This window comes from Megalops cyprinoides, chromosome 5, assembly GCF_013368585.1.
Source record: "Megalops cyprinoides isolate fMegCyp1 chromosome 5, fMegCyp1.pri, whole genome shotgun sequence".
NCBI classification, from domain to species: domain Eukaryota; kingdom Metazoa; phylum Chordata; class Actinopteri; order Elopiformes; family Megalopidae; genus Megalops; species Megalops cyprinoides.
The window spans coordinates 5287244-5306366 of NC_050587.1; the positions used below are offsets into that span (position 1 = coordinate 5287244).

Here is a 19123-nt window from a genome sequence, read left to right on the forward strand (position 1 = left end):
CCTTAAAGCCTTTTTCAGACCTGATATTGATACACAAACTGCTGTGCCTGTTGGGCTAGAAGCCCTGGATGAAGGCTGTGTGTGGGGAGTGTTCTTGCCTGTTGCTGAATGAAACCTGCATTAGAGTTTTGATTTGCTTTGTACTGCCAGTAAGCAGGGCTTTTCCCCTGCCTCAGTGTGAGGGGTTATTCTGGGATACTGCTTTGTTGTAGTGTGCTTATTCTGACCTGTTAACATATCCCAGGGCGGGGCGAGAATTAAACAGCATTCGGCCAGTTTCATCCCCTGGTAGTTGTGTTCTTGTCCAATTATGCTGGTCACCCCTGCAACCCTGCCACACAGAATGTTGCTTTGTTCTGGGGAAAGTTCTTGATTAAAAATGTTTTTGGAAAAACTACTACAGCCGATTGTGATTACATGGCAGGAGTTCATTTGTTTTTGTAAAATAAATAAATAAATAAAAATCATGAAAGCTTTTACATTAAAGAACTTCACACTTTAAGTAAACTGCAATGTAAGGATCAATTTCCACAAGCATGTAATAGGATTGTAATTTCTATATTATGCAGCTAAGGAAAACATCAAACACTAGAATGAGCTCAACCTGCTTTAGCATCCTAACAATAAGGAGCTCATGCAGCAGATTAAAGCCATTGTGTGGTGAGATTTATTTGATTATGCTAGAGCAATTGACCATTTACGTTAAATTTTCTCCACAGCTATAGTGATTTTCTAAATGTGATTTACTGTTAGACGCAATGATACAATTTCTAAATTCCAAGCAGTATTCAGAGTGTGCAGTACAAGACTTTTCTTATTAAATGTACTTCAGTCAGTGCACTTTCCTTCAACCTATCTCTCACTCTGTCTGTCTCTCTGTCTCTCTTTCTCTGTCTGTCTCTCTCTCTCTCTTGCTCTTTCTCTCTGTCTCACTCTCTCATGCATGCAAATAAAACATACACACATGCTGAGCATGAACAGGCTTGTATCCCAAAAATGTTCGGCTGGGATTGATTGTTTCAAAACTCACATCATGACAATTCAGCTTGTTGAAGCAGGCTAGGTGAGGTAGGCTACATGCTAACTACCACTATCTTTGGTGTAGCATAGACATGCTTTTGCAGTCTTTTCAGAATATAAAGTCCATATGCTTGATATGGTCATATGACAGATGATGGACTGACATGTGAAACTTAAAAGTTTTAGACAACCAGCTGACTTAAAAGTCATTTATTCACATCATTGCAAATTGCAATTTGCATCAAAGGCATTGACAATTTGAAAAACACTGTCTTCAAAGTGTATATATACTGTACTTGCGTACAATGCAGTATTTCTGTATATGTTGCAGATAAATTGTTGATATGCTGATAGAAACAGTTATGTGCATCATTCTGGTTATTGGGTCTCTCCAAATACAGTGTTACCCATTGTACCTTTTATATGGCACATTGCAAGCAGTCACAGTTTATTTTAATAGTGTAATTAACATCCAATGCATTATGCATGTGTCGTTAATATTTAAAACTGTACCTGTAGCAAAAAAATGTTGTTACAGAATGAGGGTGGGTGTAGTAAAATATTTACTGTTCTGTTTTTAGACATAGGCTTTTTCAGTTTTAAAAGTACAGTAACAGGAAAGGCAGTGTTAAAAAATCAGACGCAGCTTAAGAAGCCCAGAGATCCAATTTCATCAGCAAGAAAGGCTTCCAGATCAAAGCAGCTGCGTTATCTTAAAACCAAACAGAAAATATAAAAAGAGAGAGGGGAAAAAAGGGCTTGAGCAAGTATTGTCATTTTCTGCTGATTCTAGGCTGATTCCACTCCCATGCAGATAAAGGCACTCGGTCTCAACAGCCCAATCTGGGCCCTCAGCTTTTGATGAGCACTAGACTTAAAGTGAGAGAGTTCTTATTTAGGTCGCCCGCTTTTTATTTTCTGTCATCATTTTGCGCCCGAATGGGAGGTATCACTGTGACTCACAGCCTTCAGATGTCTCTGGGCTTCCTCTGCAAGTACATTCTCATGAATGGCAATGTAGCATTGATTATTATGAATTTTTAGAATCATGAAATATTATATGTAAGGATACTTTGAACGAGTGAAGAAAGCAGGCTCTGTGATGTCAGAAACATCCTAGAAGCAATTTAGTTCATGTTTTTGGTGACTATGAATGTAGGTGCTCTGGGGTGACTGAAAAAAGTTTTGATATTTGTGAGAAAAGTATTTGAGGACTTCAGGAACTTGTGTTGTTGGTCCGGGGGACTCAGTAGCTGATTGAGGCAGTCCCCTTGTTTGTGTTTCTGCTGCTGTTCGGCCGAGCACTGCCCTGCAGGATCTCCTGGTACGGGAAGGGAAGGCACAGCACACGTTAGCCGATGTGTGATTTCGCTGGACAGCCCGAATCCAATTCTTAGTTTTAATGGGTCTGATTTTAATTTACCTGCCTACAGGAGGGATCAGTTTGTTCCCTTTGTTAAAGAGGTGCACAGCTTGTGCTGGCTGCTGCAGGTAAGAGTGCTGAAATATAGATACATTCAGCAGCGAGAACTGAACCTGAAAAGTTTGACTCAAACGCACATTCGAACAAAAACTTTGCTTGCAACCAAAATACTTCTGTCTGGTGTTCCTGCTGCGCCCATATATTTTGGGACCTTGAGTGGCAACACCATAAATAGTAATTCCGTGTTCACATCTTTACTAAGATATAGCAGCACATCCATTAAAATCATACAGCAGTCAGCATATCCACCTTCTGCCCTCTGGGAATAAAACATATTGTTACAGTCTGATGAAAGTCATCCGCAGATTATCTTTGTGCATTTTTAAGCAGCAAATCAAAGGTGTTTATTTTGTACGCCTGAGGCAGTTATATTAATGAATGCTTTGATTAATGCATTCGTTTACTTATTCAGCATTGCCGAGACGTGCTAGACGTTGATGAATTAATGCGTTTCCTCACATGCAGTTAAAATGGGAGAAAGGTCCCACAGCAAAGGCTCCAGACTAAATGAGAGGCATCGCTGTGGGACCATCACCTTTTTTTTGCCATCTATGTCTTTTCTCATTTGGCCACTAATTTAAATTTTCTGCAATGTCAACAACACTTCAGGGTGAAGGAAGTAAAAGAAAATGTTCCATAAATGTCTCCCTCCGGCCCAAGCACTGGGCTCCGGGCTGGGCCTAGGCCAGAGCGGCAGCTCACCTTTTGGCTGCTCTCTCTCAGCTAATGAGGCAGGCATTGGACACACCAGGCCAGGGCTCCTCCCGCCGTGGGGGGTGAGCGGAGCTCTGCCTGTTGCTGTAAATGGCAGAGGTACCTGGCATGCGCGGCGCGCTGACATTTATTACACTTAATAACGCCGCTCCCCCACCCCCAGCCCTGCAGCGGCCGCTTCCCACACGTCATTAGCTCCTGAGCCCCGGGCAGGCAGCCCCGTCTCTCAGACGCTGTCAGGCCGACCGCAGTAACCGCTGACCATCCACTGTGCGGCTCTGAAGCCGCCCGTGAAGCAGCTGACAGGTCGAACCGCATTTCAAAACCATGCCGGTCCCTCCGGCGTAACACAGGGTTACCACCGCACGGAGAGAACCGTGGCAGCCACACTGCTGCACAGTCATTAAGCAGCTGTGCTTTCCATTAGAATAATTATGTTATGACAGTGTCAGCAATGTCTGAAAAAGACCATCTATTCTGTACCTCTACAGCATGGAAATGCTATGACTCTATAAAAAACGTCTTGACAATTTAATTGAAGCCACATTATATAGTAGTCATTCTAAGATCTGTAAGTGACAATTTCTGAAGTGATACCTTTCAGATGCTCAAGATTAGTCTTCTAATTGATCTTAAAGGAATTTCCCTCATGGGCAGAAGGAGCCACAGGAAGATGTCCGCAGTCCAGTCCTCTAGATCCCCCTGTCCCAGTGACTGTATTAATCACACCATGCTGTCTTTCCAGATGTAGCCTCTGCTTCTTGTGGGGTGTTGGATGTAGTGTCTGATGCCTGGGCTGCCAGGGTTCAACCAGGGTGGTTCTGTACTTCTTCAGCTTAGCCCATGTTGGGGTGTGGCTTCAGTTCTGCCCATGCCCTTCTCTCTCTCTCTCTCTCCCTCTGTCTCTCTCTTTCTCTCTCTCCCTCCCTCTCCCGCGCTGCCCGAGAGAGAGAGTCTGTCAACCTGTCATCCCCAATACCAGCCGGGCTCCTCAGCGCTTCCATATGGGCGGGACCCGAGTTTCAGGAACAGAGCACACCTCTGGCAGGTGGTGCAGCGTTTGAAAGTGGCATGTAGAGGTGTGCTCTGATCTCCCTCCCTGCTGCCGTTTCAGTCACTCTGCCACTGCGCTGTGACTTTCCCAATCCGCTCTTGCTGTCACTTTGCCTGTCACTCTGTCTCCCTGCAGTGCAGTGAGTGACCCAGAAACCCACGGCGCAAAGGGAATTCTGGGCCTCCACCTGCCCTCTGTGCTCAGGTTAATGGAAAGGTTCTGTGGCATTGCTATGCAGGCATGTTGAACTGCGGATTGAACAAGTGGATGCATTACAGCTCTTTTTCAGTTGATTCTGTTGATTCAGAAAGGTGTTCACTGGAAGTGGTACAAGAATGTATCCTGCAGCTTTGCTGAACTGTGATGTTGCTGGACTTAACAGCAGGTCCACAAATGGAGAGGAGGTCAAAGTTTAGTGTTTACTCATATCCTGGCTGTTTTCAGACTCTAAAATCCCACCGAAACTGTAAAATTAAAGACAAATTTTAAAGAATATTAAGCTTTAGCCACTATCAGATTGGTACATGGACTACACATGATATTTTGTACCATAACATAACATAACATCTGCTGTCTGACATCACATTGCATTTTGTTAGTACTGCAGCATAAAGTATCCCTTCCAGGAGAATACTGTAATCTCTGTGCTGTTCTATTGTAAATGTATATCAAGCTTTAAAAAGTCAGTTGTGGAAGTTGTGTAAATTTGGCATCAACTGATTTCACTGCTGCAGGCATTGAACTGCTTCCAGCACACATCCACCCAGTATTCTTGCTTGATTTGTTCAGGGGGAAGGTGTTGATTAAGCAATACTGTTTGATTTATCACCACCGACACACGGTGCTGAATTATTAAAGATTAGTAAATATTGCCTCTATGTCTTTTGTTTCTCCTGCATAACGTTCTGTGAGTGATGTTTTATTTCCAACGCTTGGGACTTACAGAGATGTATGATATAACACAGATGAAAACAATATGTAATATGGAAGTATGAATGAACCACAGCTTTAGTCACATAATGACTGACAGAGCTATAGATCATCTGCAACAGTAATACAACTACAGATAAGCAATTTATAAGAGGAATAAAGTTACAGAAGCACCCACAACCTACAGGAAGGGGGTTGATGTGCAGACTGAAGGGATTTTGGAATTTGCACTTAGCCAAGTCTACACAATTTTTTTTCTCCAATTTCAGATATTATTTTTATGTCATATATAAACTGATGCCACCGTTGTAGCTGAATTCATTCGAGAGCAGATAGAAAAAGTTCTCCAGTGTTTGTTAATATTGCATAAATCTGTTCTATTCATGATAAATTAAGTCAATTTATTTTAATATGTGAAGCTACTCAGTGCTTGTAAATCTGTTTCTTATTTTGTGTATATTATGCATTCATTTGTTGGAGGGATAAGTCATGAAAATAATAGATCACAGAGAAATGTCCAAAATGTTATGAAGGGAGTTTTGGTTTCTAAACCTACTAAATAGTGCCTATCAAACCAACACTGAAATAACCAGAGAGAATGTTGAAGACATTTGGAAAGAGAACACCTCAGGACTCAGTGAGGTGGGAGATCCGTAGAGCCGGTTTTTATCCAGTCTATAGTCTCTGACTGCTGTATTTCACCATGTTGCGATGAGAGCTGTAAAGTGGAAGTGAGGGGTACATAATTAGTTCCCTCCAGACTGCCAATGCAAGAACAGAACCACAGACACAGACGGGGAGGGCTGTGTGAAATTGGGGATCCGGGGCCATTTCTGAGGACACATATTGACAGAGCATACCCCACGGATCCCTGTTTACCCTCTTTGGCCTCTGTTAAAAGCCTGCTTTTGGGACTCCAAGTTGAAGCGCTGTCTGTCTAACGACTTGTATAATATAATCTTGCAGCCAGCAGGACAGCGGTGTTACTGATAGAGTCCCAGCGTGGCGGTTTTGCTGCAGAGGGGGGCTATCTGAAGCCAGCGGCCGCTGAGGTTAATAATGGCTCAGATGATGAAACAGACAATCCTGCATTTCTCTGCCCTTCTGCGCCTCTACCCGCCAGAGGAGCCAACCCGGGTAGTCCTCCATAGTGTTATCACTGAAGGTGTCAACTTGCCTCTGCAACAACCCATCTTAACGTTTCAGTCCCCATTTACAGTTTTAAACCACTTTTTGAAACTCAGATTTTAGCTTTCAGTTTGTCTTGCAATACCGAAAACTCATTATATGGAAGAATTGAATCAAAAAGTGCTTTGAACAGAGTTTGTCTCGCGAGAGCTGTGAGTGGGGTGTTGGACAGGTGAGAATTTTAAAATCAGGTAAATTTCCTCAATTTGGATACCTAAGTGGGATTACACAAATGGCAGGAAAAGGTGAGGATCACTTCAGAGACGCAGCTGCTGGGAGTGAGGCCTGTCTGATGGTGCAGGGGTGGTAACGAGCAGAGTGTTTCTGAGCTGAGGGTAATTAGGACCACTGCTGAACGGGCCCTCGTTATCCATCAGGTGAAGCCCATGCAACATGCACTGCTGTCTCACCTGGGTGAGAAGCCCATCAGAGATCAACGAGCAAACATGGGGCTGTGTGGACCCCACAGCATGAGAGTATTCCAAAGCTGGAAGCAGGAAAGGTGCATTTCTTTTCCTCCTTGAATGTGTGATGCTTATGTGAGGGCACTCATTCCCAGCGTATTGTTGTTTTTTTTTCTCAGCTGGAAAGCAATCTCTCTCTCTGGCCCTCCCAGGGTTAGGGATGGAAGCACTTGGAATGATTATGAATTATAATGACACAGTGCCACTCATCATTGCTAGCGTCGCAGTCGGGGGAATGGCCCATAAAGTGCCTATATGTGCTGGAGTATGAGCTATGTGCACTGTTGTGTGGAAGCTGTATGAGTAACAGACTCCCGCTCTCCCAGATAGGACGGGGGGGTAATGTTCCAATACCAGTGTCAGCCAGGTCTCTCAATTTCCATAGCAATCACACATCCTCCCACAGTCACAACCACTACCACTATTTCTCTGACATTAAATTTTGCAAGCTACTGTCATCACATAGTGTAGTCTATGCTATGTGTTTTGGTCTTAGCATTCTTCTCAGAAGATGCACATCATTCAATCTGTCTCACAGTACAATACGACAATGATTTCAGACATCACATCACAGTTTCTTAGGAGTTGCTTTTATCCAGAGAGACTTACAATTTACAATTTTTACATGTCATCCATTTACACAGCAGGATATTTGTTTATTCAAGTTAAGTGTCTTGCTCAAGGCTACAGCAGCAGCAGCTCACCTGAGAATCAAACTGGCAACCTTTGGGTTACAACACATGTTCTTTACCACTACATTGCTGCCCATCACTTCTTTTCTAACCTTACCTTCACGGAAAAGAAACTCTGAGCACAGAAAGACCAAGCTGATCAGCAGCCAGTTCATGATTGCAAAGCAAAGAGCTTATCTGAGGAGTAAAGAGTCTGCTGTGACTGGAAGGAATTCACCCGGGCACTGCTGACTATGGGGTGTTTTCCACACATGGGAAAGCTGAATTTGTAAGATCAAAGAAAACACACAGTTTATCAGATGTTTGATTAACATTCTCCAAAGGCGTATGGCAGTGTGTTTTCACTGTGTGTAAACAGTTCTATGAGCTTTAATGCATCACAGTATCATTTATTGATTAATTGGTGATTAACTGCATCACATGTGTTGCTACTCTGCCTTTGATCTCATATCCCTCATTGTTTCCTTAATTACTCTCTCACTGGAGGTATTTGCTGCTGAGCAGTATGAGTTTGTTTCGTTACTTGGAAAGATTTCATCATTGAGTGCACACAGGTTGTGCAGAATATGAAATCATGCAAGATGTGATTGCCAGCCTGCAAAGAACCAGCAAAAGACCTGCAGCAGGGACACCTGCTGAGTCAGGTGCTGGAGGGCCATTCCAGTGCTGGCTTTTACTAACATTTTGGCTCTGAATGAATCACTCAGATGAATCCCAAAATGCGTTTTTTATGGCACTGATATAAATGTACACTTTATACGCTCAGAGAAACATACTCAGAGCATATAAAGTTAAAGTTAGCAGGTCAAGGTCAGGTTAAAAGTTAAAACAGTTCTGTGAGTTTTACTACATTGCAGTATCATTATGTGGTTAATTGGTGATTAACTGGACCACACATATTCCTACTCTGCCTTTAATCTACTCTCCATCATTGTTTCCTTAATTACTCTCTGCTGCTGTGTCGTAGTACATCTCTGTGCTTTTGATGGCTCTATTACAGTGAGCACTTTCTAGGTTAACTGTTTGCTTGTCTTCCAATTTCTGCTTGCAGTACCCTTCAGTGTCTGCAATGCAACACCGTGGATGACCTCATTCCATCGCCGGCACTGCTGGTCCTAATTAATTTTGCCCATTTAGTTTTCGAAGTCAGGACAAATCAAAGCCCCGGATATGGCTCCTTTTTCCAAACTGCGGCAACAGCGGGGTGGCTCATCAGAAATCAGCATTTATCATTGGGTATGAGGACGTGTCTATGGCAAAGGCTAGCACCCCACTGTGGTGCTTTGATGATGAACCGTCACCCGATTTCAGCCATACCTGTCCTCACAGCACCCCAGCCCACTCCTGGCGCAACATGCCTCCACGCTCTCACAGCGCGAGTCGGTAAGGAACTGGCAGCAGAAATGTCAAAGGTCAAAAAAACCCCCACAAACGCCAGCCTCCCTCTCAGCACGCTGGCTGTTTTTAGCTGTAGATGCGTGTAGCGCGGGAGGCAGACCGGCAGCGTGAGTCACGCGAAAGGCCGTGTTTGTACGTGTCAACCCTTACAACGCAGCAAGCCCAGGGTGCTCAGATCCAGAGTGGGCCCCGGAGAAACAGACGGGAGGAGGCAGCCAGAGCGAGCAGGGGATGAGTCTGTCTCTCTCCCCAGCCTGCCTTAATTGGCTCTGATCTCCTCCCACCTCTCCGGCGCTGCCGGCAGCAGATGCAGCAGTGAAGAGGGCTGTACTCAGCTCAGCGGAGGTTGACGTGTTCAAGGCGTGTTTGTTATTTTCAGTGTCACAGGGAAGGACAACTTCAACCCCCCTGCCTTACTCTGTGTCTGGTGCTGGTTATGAGGATGGGCAATGTGCTGGTGAAATCTTAACAAAGATCACATTTAACACTTCAAAAATCAACGCAATTTCAACTTTATATGTACATGTCTGCTCACTTAAAATACAAATGTGTTACACAGAAAAGTGTGTAATTGATGACAAGACCCAGCAACCCTTGCGACATCTCTCATGCCTATTCCTTTCACACATGCATGTCAGTATACCTGTATTCTTTTGTTCTGGGAATGCACACAATATCACTTTGTCTCAGAATTATTCATTTTCTTCCTCATGAAGATTATATAAAACATTTAAAAACAATTTCACTCTCCAAAGTTCCATAGAATTTAAATGTGTTGGCAACTTTGACATTCTCAAGATTATTTGAGAGTGGTTTTCACCACTAAATATCATTTTATAGGAAGCTGCCTGTAACAAATTTTGCAACTCCTACCTCACTATGCAGGGGAGCACATTACTGTGTGAAGAAGCAGACAGACAAGATAAGGGTCACAGTAAACTTTTATACATGTACACTAATGACTCCAGCAGATTCATTACATATCCTTGTCCATTTTGTTGATGACTCTAAAGGAGGAAAGCATTTAAAGTCTTTCTCAGTGCATCCATCCCTCAATCAGTGCAACACCTGCTGAGAGTATAAGCTGAGAGCGCATTACAGTCCAGTGGGTCACGATGGTTTCCCATCCAATATGGTTCTTTTCCTCTGTGCTTACTGGCTCACACAGGAAACAGTCCATTCCAATCCACCACCTTTGAGTTAAACTTACTATGTGCAAATCACCATTATGGCTGTTATTATTATAAAAGCTGTTATTATTAAATGTTTTGTTTTTGTTGTGTCCTTCCCATATAGATATTAGTATGACCTCACCACAGCTGAGCCCAGCCAGAGATCCAGCCAACATTAGTATTCAACGCTGACTAAAAAACAAATTAATGCACATTTTTTTCAATACAAACATTATCATTTCTGAACTCACTGTGTTTTTAAGCGAAAAAAGTAAGTCAACAGTTTAATGCTAATAAATCTTACGTGTCTGCTGAATGTGTTGTCTGTGACTGTTAAATAAGTACCTCAAAAAATTGTCACACGGTTAGTAAAGGTCCAAGCTCTGTTTGATGTATTGGCATATTGGGAGATTCATGAAAATTATAAGAGGAAAAGTAACTTTTAGCATGTGCTAAGCAGTCCCAAAAGTACCTAATGTAATGGCTTTCACTCTCTCTTGAAATACAAATGTATTTCTACACCCAAAGACATGTAGAAATGCACAGCTGTGCGGAAATGCTCCTGCAGTTGCAGCATCTTCAATTCAAATGACCTGAGAAAAATGCTGAGCAGCCCATTAAAAGCACGCATTTGTAGGGGTGGGGGGCGGTTGGCCATTCGAGTGTTCTCATCCCGGCTGAGGTGACATGAAGGGCATCTCAGTGGTAACTCAGGAAAGGCTCACTGTGCTGTCTGCTGTGGAAGCAGGAAATGGAAGGCCGTTTCAAGAGCAGAAATGTTAAAAAAAGAAAGAAAAAAAAACAAAGAAACTACGTTATGTGTTATATTTTTTGTATTTGGTACACTTAGCAATGGCAGGTCAGGTTGGTCATCACAGGATAATACCTTATATTTTGAGGGAAAATTTTGTGGATATTACATTTTATTTACCTTGTGATATTATTGTTGCATATAGCTCCCAACTCCTGCCAGCCTCCTTTTTGTAGATAGGTGTGGGTAGCCTCAGGATACTATAAGTTTCACTCCAATTAAATAGAAGTGTGGAATGGGACTATGTTTCAGAATGAAATGTATCAGAGTATAGCATGGGTTACTTTTGTTTTAGGTATATTTGATGTATACAAGTCAAAGCTACCCCCTCCTCTCTGGAGTTTTTTAGGGAAACCAGTTTTAAGAAGAATGGGGAAATTTTAAGCAGGGATGTAGACAGGGTTCAACATCTAGACTGCATAACCATAAATAAGAAATTCTAGGAAATGACTGTCAATGTGCAATGCAGGTTCCTTTCAAAATATAGGCAAAATCTGATGAGTAAGGGGCCTCCACCATGGATGGATTAATTAATTATGGATTGGATTAATTAATTAAATGAGTTTAATACAGAATGCCAGTTTTGCCAAACATACAAAAAGGCCAGTGTGAACAATGTTCAGTTAGTTGCAGAACATTTGTGTAATAGGAAATAATGGTGGAAGTAGCACTTTTTAGAAGCAATCAATAAAGATGTCTAAATAATCCTAAAAAATGTTTTTCTAAAATGTCTAAATTTCTAAAATGATTTTTAGACAGAAGATGAGGTGTATCAGAAATTGCACATACACTCATTGGTTTGTTCATTTAACTCTTCAGCAGGGAAGGGTGAACTGTAACTGTATATATCATTTAACAGTGCTTAAAGAATTAGACATAATTCATGTACCATTAGTGAAAAGCATTACACCAGCGTTTCCCAAACCTCTCCTGGAGTACCCCTTGTCCTGCATGCTTTAGATCTCTCCCTGCTCTAACACAGCTGATTCAAATGACCAACTCGTTATGAACTCCTGAAGCTGCTTAATAGCAAACTGATCATTTAAATCAGCTGTGCTGGAGCAGGGAGAGATCTAAAACATGCAGGACAAGAGGTCATCCAGGAGAGGTTTGGGAAACGCTGCAGAAACTGGAGAAATTCCTAATCACTGAAAATAAGGCAGCATAATAACAGAATGTTAAGAAGGGAATCTGGCCTATACTGGGGTTCAGGCTGGATTTTGGAATCTATTTTTGGGGGTAGGTTTCTCCCTCCAAGAGTATAATGGTATCAGATATGTTGAATTTTTCATTAAGTTCTATTTCTGAAATTGCTGTCAGACATACAGTGGCATTACTGGCATGTTTTTCATCCACAGAGATGGTGAAACTGACAGCAGAGCTGAATTTTATATAGTTCATTTTTAAAAAACCTGAGGAAATCACTCAGTCACTTTGCTTGAGACTGCAATTCAAGGCATAGTCAGCAGCTGTCAACACTGGAAGGTAATTGAAACTGAAAGGTAACTGAAAACACGCAGCATATTCAATTAAAACTCAGTCAAAGTGTTTGATGAGACGTATCTAGCACACAAAGTGCACAATTGAGCATTCATAACCTCGTCATGTATGTCTAGAACTCAGCTCTTCTCCAGCTGATGCAGCAAACTGGCCTTTCTATCCATCAGAGATATTCAGCAGAGTGCGTGAAACTCACTTGTTGAGTGAAATGCTAGACAGTGCTACACAATGCTAATGATACTGTAAGATTCTTTCAAATGAACGACTCTGCTCTGAAAGATCAAGATTTTCTCCTGCTCTTTTCATTTCATTCTTTCATACTTTTCTCACTTATTCATAAGCTCAGAGTCTTGTTTTTATGTGTAGTTCTTAATAGAACCAATCAAAGAACTATCCCGAGATTACATCTGACTTGTGGCAGTCTATTTTGTTTGACTCATGGGGTTCAGTAAAGGCTTTTTGTAGTGTTTGAGGAGATGACTGTCTGTTAAACACCACAGGAGTACATTTGCAGTAATGCTGTGTAATAAATGTGAAAGAGGTCCAGATAGCTGACAGCAATATTCTCGTAGCTCCATTGGCAAGGACTCAATCTAACGTCAGGCAGTGACATCATCTCTGTAACTGCTCTGCTACCGGCTACCTTCCCAGCTTTACACATGGTGCCCAAGCTACCACTTTTTAGGTCTACTGTATTTGCAAATATATGTAATAATGTCTTTTGAAGCCTGTAACAGCAGATAAAATCTCTGTGTATAGCGTAACTAACAATTCTTTTGCTTCATGAATCTAGTCTTATAAGTCAATACTGTGACTAGTTGTGGCTGTCTATGGCTTAAAAGAGTTGATCATTTCTCGGACAGCTTGAAAAATGTCAATTACATGTTCAAACATCAGGTCGAACATCTTTAGGTTATCCTAGCAGTCTGCGAGGCAGTCTTAAGAGTTATCCTAGCAGGCCTCAAATGTGGTCTGTGGGCTATTCTTGCAGTATCACACCCCAGGCCCTCAATATCCCCCATCTCCCACTTGTAAATAAATCAGCCACGACCGCAAGGCTTTCCTCGATGAGGATTTAATTTACTTCAGCTCTGCTGAGCCGTTAGAGCCTCTTTTTCACAAGGTAAGGAATTGCGCATCAGAGCACAGAAACGGTGGATAGAGGAAAGAGAAGAAGCCCTCTGAGGCAAATAAAACATTCCGTTGTCTGTCTGACACCAGAACGGGTTCGGGGGAAAAGAGGTGCTTTGTCAAGCAATTCATTAATGTGACAATGACTGATCTGGTGCCAGGCCTTGATCTGAGGGTGTAGGTTTAGAGTGTAACTCCCTGGTGGTATCAGGAGAGATCGCACTCCATTTCTCTATTCTGATGCCGCCCCAATGGATCAAGACCGGCGTTTCCCTTTAGCATTTTTTATGTTAGGAAGGCAATGCCGTAGTCAGTGTAAGTAACACTCACTCTTTTTTTTGTAAAAATTAGCATTCTCAAGGCTTTTTGAGGCTTGCATGATATTTATGACAAAGCAGTGGCTCTTGGCAGTTCAGCTTGAGTTATATCAAAAACAGCCTCAATGTATTTTTACTCGTGCTAATTTACAAATGAGTGTGTTAAGTGTGCACGGTGCCTGCTGAATCATTATGTGATAAGCTTAATAGCCTTTCTGGTTGTTAAACATTGATCTATTAACTAACAACCTTTCATATACCCCAGACACACCTGAAAAAGAGTGTCTTCCCCAGTTTATAAACTATTAATTCTGTTTCAGGTGATCTTTACCTTTATAACCTTAATAAGCATTGTGAACAGCAACTATTAAAACCTTTTGATCTTCTCCTCCCATCACTAGTACAGCTAAAGTTGCTGAATCAGTTTTGCCTCATCTTTATATAAAAAAGCTTGTGCATTCATCTTTAATGGATGTTGTTTCTGGCATTCTGTTGGTCTACACACCTGTGATATAAACGTTAATGTTTAATATTTTTTAGCATTTGTTTTTCACAGGCTTAATTTAGAGTGAAATCTATGTATTCAGAGAATTATATAATTACATTTTTGGATAATGCTCATTTTTGGATTTCCTGTCACAAGTTGAGAACATGTTAACTTTCTGACTAAAATTAGATGCTCTTACTGCCAAATCCTCTCTAATTAGCTTCTACACCCCTGGTTTGAGAGAGAAGTGAGATCTTTCACTTATGAAAGCAGCATGGTTTCATTCTGTCAGCCTCACTTTAACATAAAAATGTCACGCTTGTGCACTTTAAAATGCACTTTTTACATTAACAGTTTGTGTTAATAAATGAGCAGCACTAGGTATGTTGATTTTATTTTTTTCATTCATGATGAAAAACATCAAATATCAGCTAAAGCCTTCCTAAATTAGCTTCCCCTTTCCTCAGCCACTTTTATTTAAAAGATTTAAAAATTTTTGGAAGAGTTCAATGTAAAAAATAAAGAGGACAAGGTGTATGAATATTTAATTTTTAATTGTTTTTTTTTTCCCCTGTAGATGTATCACACTGCATGTTCAAAGGTGAGGCTGTGGATGCCTTTCAGGCTAGTCAGTTCTTTTGCGTGGGTCAACACATTGCACTGACATCACAACTGAGGACCTTGCATGCTGGGTGAAAAAGTAGCCCCACATCACATCCACAGTATGTCATGCACTACAAAGTCCAAGTTCATCCTGTAAAGGAGTGGTGATTGGCTGGACAGTGTTTTAAGTTCGTTACACATGCCCTTGCATCATATGACCATCAAGACAGTGCTTAAATTGGAAAGCTATTAATGCTGCTTTTTAGATGAGTCAGGAGAAGCCTTTGAAGAATATGACACCAAGCATCAAAAGAAAGTTCTCACTCTAATCATGCAGGTCTGCTTTTTGGAGAAAAGGGGATACAAGTTTTTCATATTGATTAAATGTTTGTGATGTCAGTTTGATTAACGGATCAATGGTAAATGTCCGTGAGACACAAATGTGACTTTGACCATTGCGTGGGAGTTACATCACCTCGTTAACCACACAGACGATTGAACGTGGATGATGAGGCCATTTCACTTGCACAGTGTCAAGCCAAGAGTAAAAATCACGAAGAAAAGGCAGGGAATGATATTCTCCTGTTATTGAGGAAACATTTCCTCTGTGTAGCTGTAGGTTGGAGGCTGGATTAAGTCAGCACACTGTCATTGCAAAGCCAGGTATTGCTAACTTTACCAGTTATGGCTGAACACTGTCTAATGACAGCTGACCATAATCAGGTAGACCACGAGCCACACCACCCTGCCAAGATGGAGGCATATTCTTGCTCTGTTGAGGTTATCATTCTCTCAGTGCCAGTTACAAAGCAACACAAAGGCTGTGCTTCTTGGTTAGTTGGTCTAACTTTGCACAGCATGAGACACAGGCTGGTGCATGAATTTAGTCTAGGACTATCTCAGGTCAATGTCCATAAATTACAATTTGTACATACAAGGCTTAGCCTCTCCTGTAGAGTGACACTACCAAAACATGCATATTTTTTTTTCTCTTTTTCTGTTGTTTTCGTATGTGTGTTTATTGAATTTACATTACATTACTCAAACCCTGAAATTTTTCAAAGGGTATGCTTGCATGAAAAGAACAGTGGGTACACATAAGACATAACATTCAAGGTGAGCCCAAGGAAAACAGTATGTAAATACTTTTCCCAAAATGTGTTTATAAGCACTTAATTGTGGCTCTTGACACGTAAAATACCCTTGAGGATTTTCCTGATAGCACAGTATGTCAGGCCATTCATATGAATTAGAGGATATTTTTGACAAGTGTAAAGCACAAGCTTACTGCACTTCCAGTTACTCGTTTATATATTCACATTTCAAGTTGAAGATGACGCTTTCTAAAAGGCTTCAGAGGCTGCAGTGCATTCCATTATCATGTCGTAGCAGTAATTTGAAAGTAAAATACACTGGCATTATCGTGCTATCAGTAAATGCATTCAGCATAATGAAAGGGAATACACCAATCTTTAACGCAGGATCACAAACAGGATGTAATCTTTAATTCATGAAACGAGCGCCCATTGCCTCTTCGGCTAACTGCAGTATCTCCTATGACTATGGTTCCATAACTGACGGATGGAAACGTTAATAAATATCAATTACTGGACAAAGCCTATTATAAATATCTATTGACTTTCATCATTGTTTCACATTATTCATTTGGTGACTCCCAGTTAGCCCGTTAGCTATAATGTTGCAATTCCGCGAAGCACAGACAGAGAAGAATGAGGTGAAAAAACACGCGCAAATGAATGGCCAATCCTTTTGGAGATCCAGCGAGTTACTGAAGTCAATAGAAAAAGGGCATGAGATGATGTGAAATCTCAACTTCTTCGTAGTGTACCATCTGTTACACCAGCTTCTGTAACTTAAAATCATGAGACTATACGCTCCGTTTCACGAAATGGAGCTCATGATAACAAATGATCGGGAAACGATATTCCCCTGAGAAATTATGCTGATGGGATTGAGCAACTTTTCTTTTCTTTGACCCCTGTGAATTTCTCATGAATCGAGTTAAATCAGTAGTGGCAGTACAAATTCATTCTTATTCAAAATAAAGTGCTTGGTAAAATAAAAATACAGATTTGTATTAAGTTTTTCTATCTCCGTCAGTGCGGCTTGCCTGCTAGCTTTGTCAACCTTCAGTGGCGTTACGTGGTGGCACTGATAGGACGAAGCAGCTCAAATGGCTATAAAATGCAAACATAATTGGGGAGGAGTAATGAACAAAAAAGCAAGTAAAAATTACATTGACATGTTTTTGTGCAAAAAAAAAAAAAATGTATTAGCCAGTTTTAATCTAATTAGATTTCAGCGCATGTTATCAGAGCCACAAAACATTGCGTCATTTTCTGATTTTGTGAAATTCGATATCACGATATTTAGTCTCATGCCAGGTGAGAAGCATAATTTACCAGACAGCGGGACTCGCTTTCTGTCCTATTCCCATTGATTCCGCATTGCATATGGAAAATTAATTTTGCATTCAGCTTCCTGGGGTGGCTTCATGCACTGGTGTCCAAGGTCACATGACAAGGGCATTTTAAAACATCCTGGGAATTCACTGGTGGGAGGGGAGGGGAGGATGGGCCGTACCCACTGCTGCTTTCAAACAAACCCTGACTCACTGTCACATCTCTCTTGGCTGACTGATTGCTGTCCTAAGTGTTTCTGAAGAAGGTGTGTTTTTTCCCCTGCACGGGTGGAGTGAAGTTCTCCTCTCGATCGCAAAAGCCAGTCCTTGACTAATGCTACTGATAAGAGGTGATGACAGTCTTAATCAAAACCCGCATACAACAGGCATGTGTCTTTTTTTTGGGGGGGGGGGGGCGGTCTTGGTTAGTGAAGCGGAGGATGTAAGCAGTGGCCTGTTTCAGAGTGTCATCATGCTTAACACCGCCTGTCCCTGCCTTCACTTCCCATTCCTCTCTCCCGGGGGGACATGGGCACTGCAGGTGAATGATAGGTCCCTGGGGGCAGAGGTGGGCTGGCCTCTACCCTGCGAAGTCATCTGCTCCAAACCCTCCTCTCACAGGTCTGTCTCACTGCTGCAGCTCCGCTGGAGCTCTTTTCCCCAGGTTGTTAGCAACAGAACTGGAGAGAGGCCATAGGGGTAGATTTTTCAGTGTCAGACAGAATTGCCAGCTGAAATCAGCAGCTGCTCTGTGAAGGTGAGAGACGAATGGTAACACCACATATAGCCTCACTTAGAAACCATGTGTCAAGCCTTTCAACACAGGTGAAAACAGGGGTCTAAACTGAGATAATGTATGCGCAATAATGAGGAGGTATAAAAAGCAGCAGATGATTCAACCTATCAATCAGCATACAGTAGGTATTTCTTATTTAGTGAATAAGGAGAGGATAAGCACTGCTCCATTCTGCAATTAGGGCTGGTCTGTGCATACTTATCTCAGTCGGTAAGGCTGGCTGAACAAGGCAGGTCTGGTAAACTAAGCTACTGTACGCTCAATATTGCCTGTACTTAGATGGTTGAAGTTAATGTTTTGAATGTTTAAATGATCATATGCAGCAGAAACAACAGGCAAGGGTGTTCTGCTTCCATCTACCATAGGACTGTTAGAGTCAAATTATATTAAATCAATGAATACTGCTCTGTTTATATTTAGTAAATTATTATTGTACCATTTCATATGATTTTACATTTGTTTTGCAACAGTTATTTTGAACAGCCATTGATGTTTTGCCCTGCACTGGAAATGTGTTTCTCTAGACATTTATAGATCAGCAGCAAAAGCCAGAAGCTTCTGAGTGACATTTTTTACATAGATACATAGATTGTTTTATATATTGGTTCACAGTTGAGCAATGTTATTAATAAATCGACAGATGGAACTGGATTACCGTTTTTGGCATATTCCATTTTCATAGACTATTTATATTCTTTTTGTTAGATGTTCAATAAAGTTACAAAATTACCCCATTTAAGATAGATGAGTGATTCCCCAAAGCCTGTCTATATGTCCATAGATAGTATTCAGTGTATGTAGCTCTATATTAATTTCACTTCTTGTTATCTGCAAACTTCTTTACATGTTACTAATTCATTTTAGCATCCTTTTTAAAAGCAAATGTACTGCAGAGAGATTGATTGCTACTTTTTTCTTTCCCTGAGCACAGACTGCATACC

At 41.4% G+C, this 19123-nt stretch overlaps 1 protein-coding gene across 1 annotated transcript in view; it reads left to right on the forward strand.

Moving 5' to 3' along the window:
• Nucleotides 1-19123, forward strand: part of LOC118777942 (netrin receptor UNC5D-like) — a 172706-nt gene that overhangs the window by 85264 nt on the left and 68319 nt on the right. The gene's annotated exons all lie outside the window — the stretch shown is intronic.